This window comes from Protopterus annectens, chromosome 6.part0 (assembly GCF_019279795.1).
Source record: "Protopterus annectens isolate FY-2018-M chromosome 6.part0, PAN1.0, whole genome shotgun sequence".
In the NCBI taxonomy this organism is placed as follows: domain Eukaryota; kingdom Metazoa; phylum Chordata; order Ceratodontiformes; family Protopteridae; genus Protopterus; species Protopterus annectens.
The window spans coordinates 1,724,154,708-1,724,174,782 of NC_056737.1; positions in this window are offsets into that span (position 1 = coordinate 1,724,154,708).

Sequence of the window (20,075 nt, forward strand, 5' to 3'; positions counted from 1 at the left end):
ATAGCCCCCCCACCCCATCAGGGAGGTGTCTGTGGTCACTGTGGCCTTGGGTTTCTGGGGGGAGAAGGGGCGAGACCATTGTGAGAGATTGTGTGTCATCCACCAATTTAAATCCTGTTTGCACCTGTGGGTTACTCGAGTCATGGCTGAAAGAGGATGCTGAAGAGGATACCATTGGGTGAGCAGTAGCCATTGTAGAAGCCTCACGTGAAACCTGGCCAGGGGAAAAATGGTGATGGAGGCTGCCATGGAACCCAACAGCTGTAGAATTGAGTGAGCTGTGGATTTTTCCTTTGAAAGGATTGGAATTAGTTGTTGCTTTATCCTTAGAATTCTGTGCTCTGGAATGGCATTTCTGCAGTTTTTTGTGTCCAAGATAACCCCTATGAATTCTGTCAACTGCGACGGGGTGAGATTGGATTTCTGCCAGTTTATGGTTATGCCTAGCCTTTGAGCAGTGAGGAGAGAGTATGCCAGGGCTTTTTCCAGTAGATAGAAAATACGAAGTTCCACAACAACTGCACCACTATTCACCAAAGCAACGAAGTTCACTTATGAAAACCAATTTATTGTTACAAAAACAGACTTAGCACTTTCACCATTAACATGGCATCAGAGTCTTTTGAAACACTGAAAACTTACACTTTATATATCCACACACCCCACTAATTAGTCATGACATCATAATTAGTTAATTAAAATTGGTTAAAATAAAACTCAAAAAGCTTGTTTTTAACAACTAAAAATGCTTGTAAACAATATGCTTGTGGAAATACCTATTAAACCCCCCCACACACACACACATATTCATAAGTTACACATATATCCTTGTTAAAACTATGTAGTAAAACATTTAACATTTGACAATTTGCTTGAATGTGCAAACAATTCCTATTGAATGTAATATAGTAATACACTTAAATAATGGCTGACTTGTGTTTCAAAATAGGTTTAAGGGAAATGTTGTCATTGAGACCAGGGTACCTCATAGCATTTAGTCGCAATTGCCATTCAGTTTCTAAAAAGGCTACCCTGTTTTTTATGTCTCCCCCTGCCTCATGGTGCACTCTGTCAACTACAAAGAACAAAAACTTACTAAAATTGGGACAATGACTAGTGTGCAAAAACAAAGCATTGTGCACATCTTTTTTCTTGATTGACCTAGTATGTTCCATAATCCTGTCTTTGAGCTTTCGTGTGGTCATTCCTACATAGAAAGCATCACAGGACATGCAAGAAGCCACGTAAACTAAATTCTTGGTGTTGCAACTACAAATTCCTGGACAAGCTATAGTTCTTCCAAAACCAAGTACACAAATGTAGGCCCCTTCCGTAATAAATCTACAACATTTACAAGATCCACATTTGGTCATTCTGGATTTGACGTACCTACCATCCTTTTCCAAAATTGTTTTAACATTTTTTCCTTTACTGAAAACAATCAGCGGCTTGTCACCAATCACCCTTTTTGTATCAATACTCAGTGCGTTGATTGGTTTTCATAAGTGAACTTCGTTGCTTTGGTGAATAGTGGTGCAGTGGTTGTGGAACTTCGTATTTTCTAATTACTTGACCCTGGTTTGGGTTTGCTGTGTGGATTGTTGACTTTTTCCAGTAGATGTCTGATGGGGGCGGAAATGAGCCAGTCATCTAGGTATGGAAACACCTGGAATCCTTGAAGTCACAAGTGAGCTGTGACAACTGCCATGCACTTTGTGAACACTCTGGGGGCTGTAGAGAGTCCGAAGGGCAGTACTCTGAACTGGTAGTGACTGGCTCTCGCACGGAAGTGCAGAAATCTTCTTGATGGCCTGTTCACCTGTATGTGGTAGTATGCATCATGAAGATCTATAGAGCACATCCAATCATCTTTTTCCAAAAGTGGGAGGATAGACTGTATTGTGACCATCCAGAATTTTTGTACTCTCACAAACTTGTTCAATACACTGAGATCCAAAATTGGTCTCCAGTCCCCGGTTTTCTTTGGCACCAAAAATAGTCTTGAGTAGAATCCAGATCCTATCTGGTCTGGAGGGACTATTTGTATGGCTGTTTTTCTTAGCAGCTTTTCTATCTCTGGAGATGCTTCTTTCCTTTGACTGGGTGGAACGCCGGGAAGATTTTTTTGAAGGGATGGGACAAAGATCAAAGGGGATATGATAACCTCTGGTTATGATCCTTTACACCCAAGAATCGGTGGTGATGGTTAGCCAGGCAGAAGGGTACAAGTAGAAACATCCCCCAACCACCTCCAGGATCGCTGGTAGGATTGACCAGGGAAAGAATCCCTGGAACCCTGGTTACGCGGTCCCCCTCTGCCCCGAAAGGAGTGTCTTCCCTGTGAGTTTCCCCCTCTGCCTCTGGGGGAAAACTCGGCCTGTGTCATGGAAAGGACCCTGAGATTTCTTGAACCATATCTTCCCAATCTTTTGGTTTCAGGAGAAAGCATGTTGAGGGGAAGAATAATGATCACCTACGGCAGAAAGGGTCGTACTGTTCTGTTCACATCTGGCCAGTGTGCTTTTAACTTTGGGCCCAAACAATGAGGAGGGCTCAATGGGGGCATTAAGAAAAAAAGACTTTAAGGGTTATGCTAAGTTGCACAAGCGCATCCAGGCATGTCGTCTCAAGACCGCAGCTGAACCCGCTGCTCTAGCTGCTCCTTCTGATGCATGAGATATCAGTTGCATAGATGAGTTAAATATAGACTCAGTGGTAGCCAGCTGAGAGGCCACTTTGTCACGGACCTCATCAGACATGGCACCAGCCAAGATTTCAGAGAGTTCAGAGACCAGATCCCTTTGAAACCTAGTAAAATGTGCCATATAATTCAGGGACCTGACAGCAAAGGTCGCTGAAGCAAAGGTATGCTTCCCTATCCTGTCCAGGGCCCGGGACACTCTGTTAGGTGGATGGACAGTCCGGCTTTCTTCTTCTGCCAGATCCTTTCTTGTGGCTGCCACCACCAAAGCATCCACAGGAAGACCTTTGGACCAATGAGGATCCGAAGCGGGGGGGGATGGACAAGATCTTATCTGGCCTCCAGGGAATAGCTTTGACGCTATCAGGAGCCTTCCAAGCACTCTGCATGATGAGCTTGACAAGTTCATCTGCAGGTGGAGCAACCCAGGAGGTAGGGGGCCGGGCATGAAAGGCCTGTAGGAACACAGATTCCTCAGTGGTTGGATTAAAGGACTGCCAGTCACCTCTCTGTTTCAGGATTTCGAGTATATTGCCAAAGGATACCTCAGAGGGTGACCAAGGGGATCCTTTCCCCTCGTTGAAATCTGTGTCTTCGGTGAGGGACTCTTCTGTGGAGTCCATGTGCTTCCTCTTACACAAAGTTTTCCAGTGGACCTCCTCAGTGGGAGAAGCTGGGGAAGACAAGGGAAAGGGTATTCCTGAGGGAATATGTCCTGCGGGCCTTGCACCCGGTGTCCGCTAAATGCGACTTGTGAAACCAGTGTACCAGAGGCGGGCGGAGGTATAGACAGTCCGATATCGCCAACAGCAGTAAAAGCCTTCTCCATCAGTTGGAAGGCTGATCCACCCGAAGAGGAGTGAATGTCTAGGACAGGGGGCACCCCTCCCCTAAGTGTCCCAGCTGCCGACCCGGAGTCCCTGGATGGCTGTGCAGGAGCAGCAAGCTATGCATGTCACAGCTGACATCCTGAGTCAAAGCAAAACTTTCCTGCCATGAAGGCAACTGCGGTTCCTTAGTAAGATCCATAAAGGGAACCGCAGAAGGGGAAGACTGTGCCATATCCATGGACTTCAAAGGCAATGAAGGAGGAGAATAAGAAGGGGTCTTTGGAGATGGGTGATCACCTCCCAAGTAAGGATAGTTCCTGAGGGGTGGGATACCTCTGGACAAGAATGCCTGGTCCACAAGATGCAACACATCATGTTCGGAAAGGCTTCTAGTGGACCACACGGAGACTGAGGGAGAAACAGGCCTGTCCACAAAAGAGGCAGACTCGGTGCCCATCTCATCTGACCACACAGAGGACAACGGTGCAGAGAAAGACTGGACTACTGTTGTCTGCACCAAAGAAGTCATCGGTGACGAGGTCATTGTCTGCACCAACACAGGGATGGGTGCCGAAGTGGTTGTTGGTGCAGAAGCTGGAACTGACAAAACTGGAGTCAACAATAAAGGTGTCAGTTCTGAGGAGGATCTCGGAGCTGACCCGGTCAAGGTCTGTGCCAACTGAACAGTTGGTGCCAATACAGTAGTAATGGTCTGAACTGAGGTGCCCCTCGGAGCCGATATATAGAAGGCTGCAGGAGAAGATGGAGCCAAAATCACTAATGGAGCCAAAGGTCTAGGCACCGAAAGCACTGGGGCTGACTGAGAATGCTCTGGAGCTGAAACTTAAGCCTTTTTAGGTTTTTGTTGGTGGGAATCCCCATCCAGGGATGAAGGCAAAGATTTAGCCTTAGTAGAAACATCCAAGAATTTCTTATAGGCTCTAGGAGCGGTTAAGGTCTCCGACCCAGAAATAGCCTCTGAAACGTGAGATTTTAGAAGTCACTTCAGTATCAGCTTGTTTTTCCTTTCCAACAAGGTTCTATTAGAAAAATTGTCACAAATAATACAGGGTGGATCAACAGACAAATGGGAAGCTCCCAAACAATAAACACACAAAGCATGTGTATCAGACGTAGGCAGTTTGTGTCCACAATCAGAACACCTCTTAAATCCCTGACTACCTTTCTTGTCTGCCATGACAGTAAATTCAACAGTAGAAAAAATGACAAACAATAGTACAAGAGAGTACCCAAACGTATGAGAGAAAAAAGGGTGAAAGGATTACCAACGATGGTAAAGGGAGAATACCTTGCGGTAAAGTGGTAGAGAAAAGTCTGAAAAACCTGAAGAAAATGTAAGAGCTAAATGCGATAGGGTAAGACACAATAAAAAATGAACTTTTCTGACAGAAAATTAGTCTATAAATCTATTTAACAACAATTGACTATACTTAGCTCAAGAGAAGCAGCTTGACACGACCGAATGGCAACGCGGCAAACAAAATCTGGGGTAACAGGGAGATGGGGATTGTGGGTAAGAGTTTAGCTCGAGAGTTTGAAGCTGATGTGAGCTTGGAAAATGGCTGGCTCAGTTCCGAGCTCAGAACCGATACCCATGCGTAAGGAATGAACGAGGATTAACAATATCAGATCTAATGTTAAGAATGTTAGTGAGGTGACTTGTTTTAAGAATGTGTATAGACTGCTACAGAAAGAAGAATAGGGCACACACACACACACACACACACACACACACACACACACACACACACACACCAGATGTTTTGGTTATTTAAGCAACACAGCAGACAATGGAGGAAATAAGCTTCTCTCATGTCAAAGGTGTGGATTGTTAACTGCTGTTTTATTCCTAATTTTAGGATGCTAGAGGGGCTGTTTTGATTAAACCAACTGTTTCTTACATGTTTCCTGAATTTGTAGCTCATCCTGAGAGTCAGTATGTTATATATATGGTTTATGTAGAGATAGGTTCTTTACAAGTTGAGTTTTGTGTATTATCTACCCAGGTCAAGTCATTCTATCTTTTAAACTGTTAGAAGGACCTTGTGGCTTGGCCGGGGACATTAATTTAGTGAAAGAGCCTGTTTTTGACTCTGTTGCTTCACACTCCTCTAGCCATTCATCAGTTAGAATGCCCTAGAGAAGGCAGCTGGGTCTTCGGCAGTTAACTAATGCATAAAGGGCAGTGTACCTGATGTCTATGAATTTTCACTAGATGCCTAATTAGATTGGTTATATAAGATAAGTATTACTAGACAACTGTTCCCACAAGAGCACTTCTGTAATCATATGTGATGCTCTTAAAACAGTACTTTGGAAAGCAACACCTGAGAGGGCCACTCAAGATAATAGAAGAACAGTAAAAGAGAATGACGCTTCCATTAAACAAATGTTACATAATTTATAAATATTATCTAGACATGTGAGCTCTGAATATGTAGAGCATCTTCACTGGGATAAGCTGCATCTGCACAATTTTCAGAACACAAAGATCACTTTATTGTATTGAGAATGGGTAGTTTTTACCTGTCTGGTCGGTTTCAAACATGTTCAATATTTGGCGCACACAGTTAAGAAGTAGAGGGCTTCTTCAAGGGGGTAATGATAGCTTACTGATACATGAATTACAGAGTCACTTAAACTGATCACCAGATTACCCAAAACTGCTAAAAATACACAAACAAACAAAGCAAGAAAGAAAGAAAAAAGAAAAAGATATATCAAATAGCTAAATGAGATGAACTGTTATGACTGCCTTTCATTAGTTCAAAATAAATCTTTTGTAGTACTTATTATGTGTATATACACTGTAATGTTCACTACTGCAAAAGGGATATCCATAATATATGTAGCAATAATTAATTGTAGATTGTACATTTCCCTTCTGCACAAGTCCCCTTGAGGTTTCATACTACATGTTGCTAGAACTAAATAGTGCAGCAGTCCAGGGTTTGTATGTCTTCTATTTGTATTTTGTGTGACTGAGCATTTCACCTCTCCATTGTTTTAGCCATCTCCGAAAGTGGAATGTGTGCAGCCAGCTTACCCACATAACAAATATATGTTTCTTTTTTTCTTTTCTACATTTGTGAATAGCTCAGTAGTCATTTTCTTTTCTTTTCTTGGATTTTAGAGTTTGATGCCACCTGTTTTTAGCAATCTTGCAAAATGCCATGCCTATGTGGTTCTGGAAGAAACTGGAGCTCCTAGAGAAAACTCATGTAGATGGAGGGAAGGCATCATACTGGCTCTGCACACACCTAACCCCAAGCAAAGAAACTGCACAGGAGAGCTAAAAGCTGTTGAGGTAGCAATGTAAACAGCTATCCAATGTGCCACCAAAGAGAATGGTTAAATAGATCCTTTATGTGGACTAGCAGGTTTATAAGCAAGATGACATTTACCTAGTTAGGCAGCTTGGGCACAACAGCTGAGTCCTTCTATGCTTTTAATATAGGGAACATAAGGCACTGTATGTTAACCCAGGCACAAACGTATTTCATATCCATAAATGTAAACAAAGGTTTACTCTTTATAACTATCTTCTGAAAACCTTATTTACTGTTGAATTTTGCATAGTTATTTACCCTATTTAATAGCCAAAGAAATGTTTTTGTATTAATACATGTAACAAGCTGGCTTCATCTACGCTACTGTGATTCATAACAAACATGCTTTAGCTATGACACTGATTTGTAACACCTTGAAATGCAGCTAATCTGTCCTAATTCAGTGACATTACTCCCTATAGTACAACACATACAATCTAAACACAAGTACTCGTAAGACAATTATTCATAGATTAGTACTAGGCTAACTGCCCTTGTGGGTCATTTTCAGCCTAGCCAATTACCCCATGTGAGAATCAAACCCTGCACCGAGTGTTTGTAAGGTAAACACCTTAACCATTATGCCAACATCCCACCCTATGTTCTGTGGAATCACACTACTCATGCATAATTGTGTTTTATGGAATCACATTACTCATGGATTGGGTAGGGAGGATGGTCCAGTGGTTAAGGTGTTTGCCTTACAAAGATAAAGTGCAGGGTTTGAGTCTCACAAGAGATAATTGGCTAAGCTTGCAAGGGCAGTTAGCCTAGTACTAACCTATGATAGTACATTTTATGGAATCACACTACTCATGGATTGAAACAGGTGACTTAAGCAGCAAACACTGAGCACTGAAACACTGTTATCTCAGAATAAGAATTAAGTGGTAAGATTTGAGCCTACATACATCACTATGTCACATAGCAAGTAAACAGGTGTGAGTAAACAGCCTATCAAGCAAGAATGTTTAATCAAACAATAAATGTTTAGCTTGCACTTAACTATGCAGTCTTATAGTTTGTGTAGATGGTTATAGTTAGCAGCTGTTAACCAGCTCCATTCTGTAGACTGCAATTTTTCCATTTGCCTGTTGTGTGATTCTGAGTAAATCACTTAACCAAACAGCATAACTGGGGAAATAGATTAAGCTCTTTTCACCTTTTCAACTGCATACTTCAAAAATACCTATGAGCTGAGCAGCTATAACCCAACCATCAAGAAGTCCTTTTCAAAATTATGTTTTTTTTTATTTCATGCCCATAAACAGCAATGGTTTACATAGCTACCTTATAACATACTCAAGATGAAGTCTATATATAAAGTCAGCAGCATATTAACCTGTATTGCTCATCAAAGTTTGAAACATTTCCCTCGTTAGAGAGTGCTAATAACTATTTATGTATTCACTATCAATAAATGTTAAGTGACAGGCATTTAATGACCTAACCAGTGAGAATGTGTCAACTTTCCTCACTTGTCTAGAGGAAAACAGGTTTTAGTACTTAATAAATAAGCACCTATCCAGGCATGTCTAAGGGTCAGCTCCCAGTGTTTTTGCCTCTCTCCCTGATGAATCTGGGCAGCTTGGCGCAATGCAGCAATTGCCTCATATACACAGACAACCCTCTCCTACTACCACCCCAACACTACAACCTGTGAGAGATGCACTTATATAGCCAAACTGGAAGCAAAGCTCTCTTCACCTAAGACTGGACTAGACAGTCAAGAGAAGGTAAACACTTGCACCACACCACACTCATCACATAGTTCCTCAAAACCTACACCACCAAAACGCACACATAGAAACACAAAACACACACCTACATTCACGGAGGCTCTCAATAAAAATCTGCCCAAGCAACAGGGACCTCCAAAGCAGAAACGCAAGCAACCTCCACCCCTCAACACAACCCAAATGACACACAGCCCACAGACTCAGTGTGCCACTCAACCACAGCCCATAAGGCAAAACAATGTACCCAACACACTAGTCATAGGTGACTCTATAGTCAGGCACACTGATGTCTCACTCACCAGGCTAAACAAGGAGAAGGTTACTGTCAGCTGCCTGTCGAGTGCCAGGATCCGCCACATTACCCACGCACTCAGGTCACTCCACAACAAGTACAAATATGACTCTGTCATTGCCCATGTTGGTGTGAATGACCTGAGACGTAGCTCCCTGGACTACATGTAAAGAGACATGAAGGAGCTGTCTGATCTTGTAGCCCAGGCAGGTATGACCCTAGCCCTGAGTAGCATCCTGCCATCACCCAGAATGCTACCACAGTACAAGGACAAAATGACTGACTTCAACAATTGGCTAAGCTACTGGTGTCATTCTAAGGGGTCCAGTATCCGTATGCCTGAGATGACAATGATCAACAGACCAGAGATGGCCTGCACCTGTCACCCTTGGGATTCCGGATACTGGCTAGGGCTCTTGCCACCCCTATAGTGCCTTTTTTAGGAAACATTCAAATGACAAACTCACCATCATAACAGGTACAAGCAAGCAAAATATGAGGGTAATGCTACTCAATGCTAGAAATCTAAACCTCAAAATGCACTCACTCGAGGCACTCCAATGGAGAACATCGACATCTGTGCAGTGACAGAGATCTGGTTCAAGGCTCCAGAGAGCACCCCTGCATTACCAGGCTATAATCCATACCACATCTTTCATCCACCTAACCTGGACTGAAACATTAAAGGTGGAGGTGTGTCCATATTCATTAAGGATATCCACACCTCCAGGCTAGTTGCTCAGCATAATGCATCAGAGATTATCAAGTGCAACTAACTCTGGGCAAGACCGCAATCCAAATTGTAGCTTGCTACAGATCCTCCATCATGCCCCAGGATTCCCACTCCTCATTTCTTGATACACTAGAAAATATTAGGGTACAACCTAACATCCTAATACTGGGCAATTTAAACTACTACACTATTAACTGGTAAAACTACTCATGAACCAACTCTTTTCCTCAAGGTTTTCTGGACTTCATAAATTCCAATGCCTTGGATCAACTTATCCACACCCCCACCAGGGGCAGCAATATCCTATAGCTGGCCTTTACTAACATGGGCAACAGGTGTTCCACACCAGAGGTCAATTCCTCATTGGTCAGATCCGACCACAAGCTAATCACCCTAGTCATCCACATCCCACCCCCACCCCCATTAGGGAAGCCACCATAAAAAATGTTTTCAAAGCCAACTTCATGCTTCTTAAGTCAGAAGTGGCAAACTTCATGACACCCATGCAGACGGACAATAGAGGTACAACTGCTGAATCCTACACAAATGCACTTTATAAGCACTTACACAAGTGCATGGATCATGCAGTCCCTAACAAAAACAAGATGCTATCCTCCAAAAAAGGAAGCCAATCTGGTGGTCCCCTGACATAAACAAACTCTACAACAGAAGAAAGAAACTGTTGCAAAAAAAGAGTAAAATCCCATGACTGGAGGAACTTCCTGGTCAGCCTTAGTAAAAAGCTTACATCCCTCATAAAATCCTCCAAAGCTAGTTATTAAAACAAAAGCACCACTGATTCTAAAGACAACCACAAAGCATTCTATAGCTATGTCAAGAATCTCAATGGCAACACTCAGATCTGCTCTGAGTTACAGCACAATGGCACTAAATATACAGAACCAACTGATATTGCCAACATCCTGGCAGATAAGTTCAGTGCTAACTTTATCCCCCTCTCACCCGTTAAAGGGCCCATCTCTATACCGGAAGAATGCAAAGTTCCTGTAATCACAGCTGCACAGGTAAAAAACACACTCTCCAAAGCCAAGAACACAGCATCCATGGGACCTGACAACATCCCAGGCTGCGTACTACACAAACTACAGAACAAACTGGCACCCCATCTAAGCACCATGTTCAATCATAGCTTCACCTCAGGCTTTGTGCCCACTGAATGGTGCACAGTGATGGTTATCCCACTCCACGAATGGGGAGCCACCACGGACTCTGGGAACTATGCCCCATTAGCCTGATGAGCTTGGTCTGCAAGGTTATGGAATGTATCATCATGGAACTTATAAACAATGACATTGGCAATCTCCAAACTTTGGACCCCACCTTGTTCAGGTTTGTAAAAGGCAGATCATGTCTCCTAAACCTGATAGACTTCTTTGAAGCGATCACCAAAGCTGTAGATTAGGGTACGGTGGTTCACACAGCCTATCTAGATCTCGCCAAGGCTTTCAACAACATCCCCCTCTCTGGAATTATAGATAAACTCACTAAGCTAGGTATAACTCCCTATGTCACAAGATGGGTTGCCAACTGGCTCACTGACAGAACCCGCACTTTGAAAGTAGCGGACTCCAAATCTGACTTCAGACCAGTGATAATTGGAGTACCACAGGTTTCAGTCCTGGGTCCTCTCCTGTTTGGTTATCTACTTGTCAGAAGTACAGGCTAACACAGAAGGTCTTTGGCTAATAATGTTTGCAGATGACTGCAAACTAGGAGCCATAATCGAGACTCCTAACAATGTGGACATCCTACAAAAGGGCCTCGCTGAGACAGATGCCTGGTGTCAAAGCCATGGCCTCAAGCTTCATGCCAAAAAGTGCATTGCCATCCCTTTTGGTAGAAACTATGTGCCCATGAGCTACCACATAGTTGGTAGTCTACTTAACACCGTAAGTGTGATAAGAGACCTTGGGACACAGGTGGACAGTAGTCAGGAAATCCTTCTTTGTGGCACACCTCATCACAAAAGGTTTCTCATCCAGGAAAAAAAGGTCATTGTTCCTCTCTACTCGTCACTCATTAGACCCATTATAGAGTACAATGCCCCTTTTGGTATGTACCTCACAATGCAAACTAGAAAGGCCACAGAAATACCTCACAAAGAGGATTACCAGCCTCAAACCAATGCCCTACGCAGATCGTCTCAAAAAACTCCAGCTTTACTCCGTCGCACATCGTCTACTCAGAGGTGATCTCTGCCTAATATACAAAACAATGTCAAACCCAGAGCTGTTGGACATGCTCCACTTAAAGAAATCCCAATCCCTCTGAGTTACATGCTCTAGGAACCTAAACCTTGTCACTACAATAAACAGAACATGCTGAAGGGATAGATTCCTGTCCCAGAGACTTGCCATTCTCTGGAACAAAATACCTATCTATATCAAACAAAGCTTCTCACTAGCACTTTAAGAAAAATCTTGATGATTGGATGGGAGATAGGAAATTCACCCCAGAGATCACTTCTGTGGGTCTGCTTGACAGGGGCACAGGAAAATAATTTTCTTGGGTGGCAAAAGCCAGGGTACCTTTTTGGCTAGCTTATATAGGCCCTGGGGCCAATAGCCTACTACATACCTATGAACCTATGAACAGCAGTATGCCATATACTTCACAGCAGAGACCAACACCTCTGCAGTAAGTAGAGAGAAAGGAATGTGTATCTTTACCAATTTTGGTAGGAAGCAGTGGAGCAGAGAGCGGAAAACGGTATGTAGGGAGAAAAATAGAGCCAAGTTATGCCTGTATTTACCATTTCTCAAATTAATATAGCCTCTGCAGTTTCATTACATCATTTGTATGATAAGAAAATAAAAAAAAGTTGCTCTAATTTGTGCTAAATTTATTTTTCTGAGCAGAATACTGACTTCAGAATCCCATAAAACCCATTTATGGCTGCAATTGGTTGAAGTTCTATGGAGTTTGAGTCTGTTGTCCACTGTCTGATTAATGTCTTCAATGTATGGGGACACACAAAGTACTGACCTGGGAAAGGTAGGCATGTAAGGGGCAGGTAAAATGGGCAAAAAGGGGGTATTTATTTATATTTGTTTCCTCAGGTAGTGCACTGATCAATACTGACCAATTTCAGGCTCAGCCCGGGTGAAATGCGAAACTTTTCACAAACAAAAAACACAAAAATGAAAGCAATAACAGAGTAGTTCATACTATTTACATAGAAAAAACTGTGTATATACACTCCAGTGAAAAGCACAGTACAATGTATAATCAAGCAGAGTATAATGTACTATGTATACATTAGTTCCTAAAGTGAGTCAATATTCAGTGAATAATGAGAAGAGAACCAGGTTAGATGTCAACATATCAAAAAGATCTGGTGTGTTGTTCTGTTGTTTCTAGGAAAAGCATATGAATCCATGACAAGGTCCTGCCATATATTCTATCTGAAGGCCGTATTTTTCTTGTCTGTGCTCAAAATGTGCTTGCCATGGGAATATAAGGTCTATAGTAGTATCTTTCTTTGCTGGAATGAATTTTTCCACATATCGTTGTTGTTTTGGTGCCACTGCAATACCTGTACATGTATACTTATAGACAATGCCTGGGCATAAACTTGTCATGTGGCTTGACTATTATACAATATTCTCAGAGCCCATGTGCTCCAGCAAGCTGGCAGGAACAGTGTTGGAACAGATTAAGATGTAAAATGTGGCCTGTGATGTATACCTGTGTCACCTCAACAACACCAAAGTGTGCCCTATAAGCACACCTCTGCAACATGACCCATGTAACAGCTGTACCTCTCCCATGCCCCCCGACATGTTAGTCAGCTGGACCTTAGTAGGAGAGTGTCGTCCTACCATTACTACTTCTTTGATGATGTTGTCACTCAACATGACTACTTCAAACATTCCCTGTCACTATGCAGTCCAGCAGGTTGACTGAAGGCAGACATACCTATGTCCTTTGTTTTCATTCCCCTTCCCTATCACCTGCTTTATCAACCAGAATATATGCAAATTATTGCTTATCAACTCCCAGTGTAGAACAAATACCTATTTTGTATCTATACCTGCTGATAGCCTATGACACTTACCATAACTGTAGTAGTGTTTGTGTGTGTGTGTGTGTGTGTGTGTGTGTGTGTGTGTGTGTGTGTGTGTGTGTTGTATGAGTGTGTAATTGCTCATCAGACTCTGTGCTTTGTATGCTATTGGTGTATCTATGTAAAAGAAATAACTTACATTCACTATTATATATATTTTTTAATTTATTCCCATTAATGTTCTGATTAGCATGTGAAATGTGTCAATATGTGGAATTTTTATTTCGTTATTAAGGAAAGGCTAGCCCCACCCCCAACTATACTGCTTTCTGGATTTTAAAGGTACATGAGGATGGTTTAATTACTAATTAAAATAAACATGAGAACACTGTTACAGAAGTAGCATAGACTTTCCATCTCTTTGGGCAGACATCCTGGAATGGCAAAGCAATTGAATATAGATCAGAAGCAAAGCCTAGTACTGTGATAGGCCTGTTTTGGCATTCTAAGACTAGTGGTAGGAAACAAAAAGTTCAGAAAACGTTCACAAACTGCCCATTTTATTGCTTTAATTGTTGCGTCTTTCGGCTTTTCCCGGTTAGGGGTCTCCACAGCGGAACTCTGGTCTGCTAATGATTGGTAGTTGATTTTTACGTGCCGAGTTACCAGCCCTGACGCACAACCTTCAACAAAGGTGCACCCATTCACACATATCTCCATGCAGAAGATGCTCTAGCTGAGAGTCGAACCGGACAGCGTCTTACTGTGAGGCAACAACGTTACCGCAGCACCACCATTGTATTGCTTTAATAAACACTTTATAACTAGATAGAATGTAAGGATGTTTAATTTGTGATTTTTAAACCCTTTCACTGAAGACATATAGTCTGCATGCATTGTAACTTTATTTCAGTGTGTTTATATAGAACATTTCCAGACGGTTGAATACTTTGTTATAGCAGTGAATTGATGACTGTCTTGGCTTTCTCATACTGAAAGGTGTGATTGAAATGGTGTGGTGATCATTATCCTTCTACAGGAGGTATAATTTGTCACTAAACTCTCAAATAGAATGTAAGCAGATGAATTACACCTACCAATTACAAATCACTTACATCTTTTCTGAGTATTTCAGTTTTCTTCCACCTCCCAAAAACATATTGGTTGATAGGCTACTCTAAACTGCCACACATGAACAAAAATTCACTGGAGTGACACAATTATTACCCATTGCTTACTCCAAATCTGGAATAGACTTCCACTGCAAGTTAAATAAAGTGATACCTTAGCATCCTTCAGATTAAACTCATACAATTATTCTAGGATTGGCCAATTTACCGTGCTTAAGAAGAAGCGTCAGCATGAGATCCACTATTGGAAGAATTGCAAGGGTCTTGTGACTAATTTGCCTTATACTTATTTGGATCCTATGACCCCATTGCTACAACATTACATGTCACATAGTACAAAGAGAATGAGCATGTAGGCTTATGACACGGAACACGATGGCTGCATCCCTGACATCCCTGCAGGAAACAGTGGTGATGGTTATTACCTGCATACCCGTGACAGTGGTGTGACACCATACTGGCTAGTGGCAACTGCTCATGCCATCCTGATGCATTGCAAACAGATACATGTGGTATTGACATCAACATCAGCCCAGCTCCCACATCCAGGACCCCTCCAGGTATCAGTGTCCTCTTTGTCCCCAGATAGGGAACTAAGTCATGTGTCTATGAGGGTGGTCTGTGATAGCAGTCCTCTACCTGTGTTTCTTTTCTCCTTTGCAATGGCCTGTGATTTTGTGCAGACAATGCATCATATCAGCAACTCTGATATGGATGTGGTGCATTGTTCTGTTGTGTCTAGGAAAAGCATATAAATCCATCACAAGGTCCTACCATGCATTCTATGTGGGGGGCATGTTAGCCTGTGCTCAAAATGTGGTGGCTATGGGAGTATAAGGCCTATTCTAGCAGTGCCTGGGTATAAATCTGTCACCCAACACTTATAAATATCAGCCATCAACACCAAAAATGTGACTGCATCATGTGGTTGACTGTTCTCAGATCCCAAATCTACCAGCAAGCTGACAGGGACCATGTGGAAACAGATTAAGATGTAACATGTGGCCGGTGATGTATACCTGTGTCACTCCTCGACAGCTCCAAAGTGTGCCCTGTGAGCACACCTCTGCAGCCTGACCCATGTAACAAGTGTACCTCCTCAATGCCCCCTGACATGTATGTCAGCTGGACACTAATAGGAAAGTGTGTTCCTGCCAACACAACCTCTTTATCGATGTTGCCACTCAACATGACTACTTCAAAAATCCCTGTCACTATGCAGTCCAGCAGGTGGGCTGAGGACAGACAGGCCTATGTCCTTTTTGTTTTCATTCCCCTTCCCCATTACCTGCTTTATCAGCTTGAATATATGCAAATTATTGCTGATTGCCCTCCCCAATGCAGTAAAAATACCCATTCTATATCCATACCTGCTGATAACCTAAGTCCCTTACCATAACTGAAGTAGTGATTGTGTGTGTGTGTGTGTGTGTGTGTGTGTGTGTGTGTGTGTGTGTGTGTGTGTGTGTGTGTGTATAACAGTCAGAAATTGTTCATCAGACTCTACTTTCCATGCTGTTTCTGTATCTATTGCATGGCAGCATCACAATGGTGACTATACTTTTTACCACACTAACACTGTCCTCATAGCACCACAGTTTTGGCAACAAAACAAGTCCACTTAAATTTTTCTGAACAGCACAATATCAACTCTACATAGTGCATCTAGGCCTGTATTGATCCATGCACTCACGTGGTGGTCCATTTTATGATCTGGTCATGTCCTGGTTGGTGCTTTCCAGCCCCACAACCATGTCACTTTAACAAGTCCTGCAAGCTGCCCATAGAGGTACAATGTCACTTAGGGACTGTGGATAGAGACAATGTGCTGTGTATTTGGTGCTAGAGCCACACTATCATGTGTAAATGTTGTTCTAGCACCACTCCTCAGGCTGCACATCTCATTTCTGATTGGGCAGCTGCTTCTGCACATCAGCGTTGGGCTGCCTTGTGCTGCCATGCTGCATTTCCTGTATATCATTTGATTTCTGCAGCATGTATTATTATGACTCAGCTATTATTTTCACTTCTGATTTTATCCTGGCAAATGGCTTTGGCTTTTGGAAGGCCTGATGTGGAAGGCTCCTGTGTGATGCAGTAGGGAAACAAAGATTATTTTCACCAGAATCATATGCACAACCTAGAATGCCTGCTGGGGACTTGTATGAGAGATCCCAGTATAACATGTGTGCCTTGCACTTGCTACTCACAGGCATCACACACACTCTGGTGAGCGGAACAAGTACTGCTACAGTGACCATCGGAAGCACCATCCTGACCTTCTTTGCCAGTATGATGAAGTTAGGGAGAGACAGTCTGCTTAGTACAGTAAGCACAATGCCATGTTTTCTTTCCTCTTAGTACATTAGACATTATTCTACAACTAGAGGCTGTTGCCAGTACCCACAGTTATGCTGTATGCGGTATGTTTGTGTTTCTGTTTTTGTGTCTTTCAGATCAGGAAAATGTTGAAAAGAATAGGATCATCTTCTAGAGAGGTAGCCAAGACTTTCCAGGTGTCTGGGTATGTGTCTTGTATTGTTTCCATACCTGCATATATTAGTTTCACCTGCTTAGCACAGCACTGCCCGGTTTTGCAATGCATTTAAAGAAAATAATCATTGCATGTTTTTGTGTATGCTTGTATGGCTACCATATATCTTAAATGCTTGTGTAACTGTACTGCTGTGCTTACCACTGCCAGTTAAACTTGACAGTGTCATCTTAGTTCTGAATGCACCAACCTTGAATGTACCAGTGCAGTTAGGACTGTTTGTATCCACTGATAGTGTCATCTTAATTCTGAATACATTGACCTTGAGTGTACCAGTGCAGTTAGCGCTGTTTGTCTCCCCATAGTACTTCACCAGTTTATAATGCTCAGTATCCCTTAGCTTTCTGATTACCAGTCTACAACTTCTAACTGAATCCCTGTCTGCATTTTGTTATGCATTTCTGCCCATACTGTTGATCATCACTGCATGGAGCATCATGGCTTAAACAAGTGTAATTCTGTCGGGTACCACTTCACTTCCATTTCATTTTGTCAAGATGAGGTATTACCATAGGCATTACACGTCCATTACATATTACTGCCCATGTTCTAAGGTGTGCTATTGCTATAGGTAGCATTACAGCAACCTGTGCCACACATCCTGGCATTTGCCATACTGTATGATACATGGACATACTTTGTTGCTTTCCACAGTGCTGTACATTTCTGTATACAATTTGCTTATTTCTCCCTTGCTTCAGTGCCCATTTTAACACATGCTCAATACCATTCAAGTCCTGTTCCAGTGTCCTACCCAGTAGTCAAGGGGGAACATCCACTCCTATTATAAAAAAACTTACCCAAGTCCTATCTTAAGGATTCCCTAGACATTTATATCACCATTGTTCTATTGATTACATTTTTCTCCTTCTAGGACCTGCCATAGGAAGCTATTTCAGATTTTATTTATTTATTTATTCTATTTATCTTTTGTTGACCAGATTAGTCCAACTGGGTCAAGTGAGCTGTTTTCAGTGGAGACCAGAAGAGAAAACTCCACACAGAACAAAATAGAAATACAGTATATGAACAATACAAGAAATATAATCGTGCTGAAATGACAGATCAACAGGCAATATATAAAAGAGCAAATATAAAGTGGAGAAAAATCTTCAGAAAATAACAGAGTATAAAGGTTTTTATTCAAAAGATAAAACATTATCAGTGTTTTCATATTAACATAACAAATAAACCAGAGATATATATGTTTTGAACTTATAAGACAAGACAGATAGGTGAATAAAAAAGTAATACTGAGTTAGAAATGGAGAGACAGCGAAAACATAAATAGGTTCAAAGGTGTGTACTAGGCTAATGGCACTGGAGCCTTTACAAGCCTAGCCCATAGAAGTGCCCTGGCATCGTGCCACCCAATGTTAGTTCCCAGTGCTTCTATCAAGTAGAGCCACTGCAGTGATCCCCGAGGTGAACTTTCTATTTCCCATCCACTCATCAAGATTTCTGTTGAAGAGGGCCAGTAAGGTGCTCTGCTTGACATGTATTGGAAGTCTATTCCATAGTATGGGCAGTCTCTGGGTCATGAACCTGTCCCTCCAGCATGTTCTGTTGATTGTGGTGATGAGGCTGAGGTTTCTGGAGCGTGTTGTGTGGAGGGATTTGGATTTCTTTAGATGTAGCATTTCTAACAGAGCTGGTTCAGACGTGGCTTAGTAGACGATGTGAGGCAGAGAATAGCTGGAGGTTTTTGAGTCTGTCCATGTAGGGCATGTGTTTAAGGCCAATAAATTTAAATAGTTGAATGGGAGTGATTTCACAAAATGATAATTTTGTGCTTACTCACACCAGCCAGTAAAAGCAGAGAGGAAATGAGATATATGGTCAAATTAACATAAGGGGCGGGCAACTAGAAAGACAGTGGTGTTTAAGAACACAACAGTAACCGTATGGGAGGGTGGGAAAAATTGGGTTCAGGCACCGAGGCAGCGAGACATTTCCCTGTGGTACATTTGGCTGGGGACACATAGCTGAAGTGACATTCAGCTGCAGAGAAATATGTCTGTTTGCAAATTTCCTGAGGGCAAAGAGAGGCACACATTTTATTAATTTTTTTTATATTTTACATTTGTTTACCAGGAAAGTCCTACTGGAACAAGGTCCATTTACAGTGGAGGCCTGGAGAGAAAAGCTCCACAACAACACAATTACAACAAAAACAATTCTGTACAGTGGTATATATGCAATCAAAGAGATATATCATGCAATAGTCTGTTCTAAGCAAGCTTAGCTTATAGATAATAGACCCTGGATGTCAGTATTGGTAGAACAAAACACACATTGACTGATGCAATCAAAAACTGATGTCATTAAGGAGACATCTCACAAGATAAAATAATTTGAAAAATAGTAGGCCCTGTATGGGAGTATTTGAGTGCTGTATATTAGAGATGGTAAGTAGTGAAGAGAGGAGGGTAGCAAGATTTGGAGGAGAGCAGGAAAGCATTTACGTGATGCATGGACAGAGCCATGACTGCAAGATTTTAAGTATTTTGCTTCAGATTATTTATGTTTTTCTGCATTGACACCTACTTTTGAGCATTTTCTGGCTTGTTAAACTTGATTTCTGTGTTGGTAACTGTATTTAGAACACAACCTAGAGCGGATTACTGAATTTCCTGCCTGCACTTATTTTTAAAATCATTTTTTTTCTTAACTTGCATTTTATCTGTCTCTGGCCTAGCACTCAAGTGTGGGGTCATTT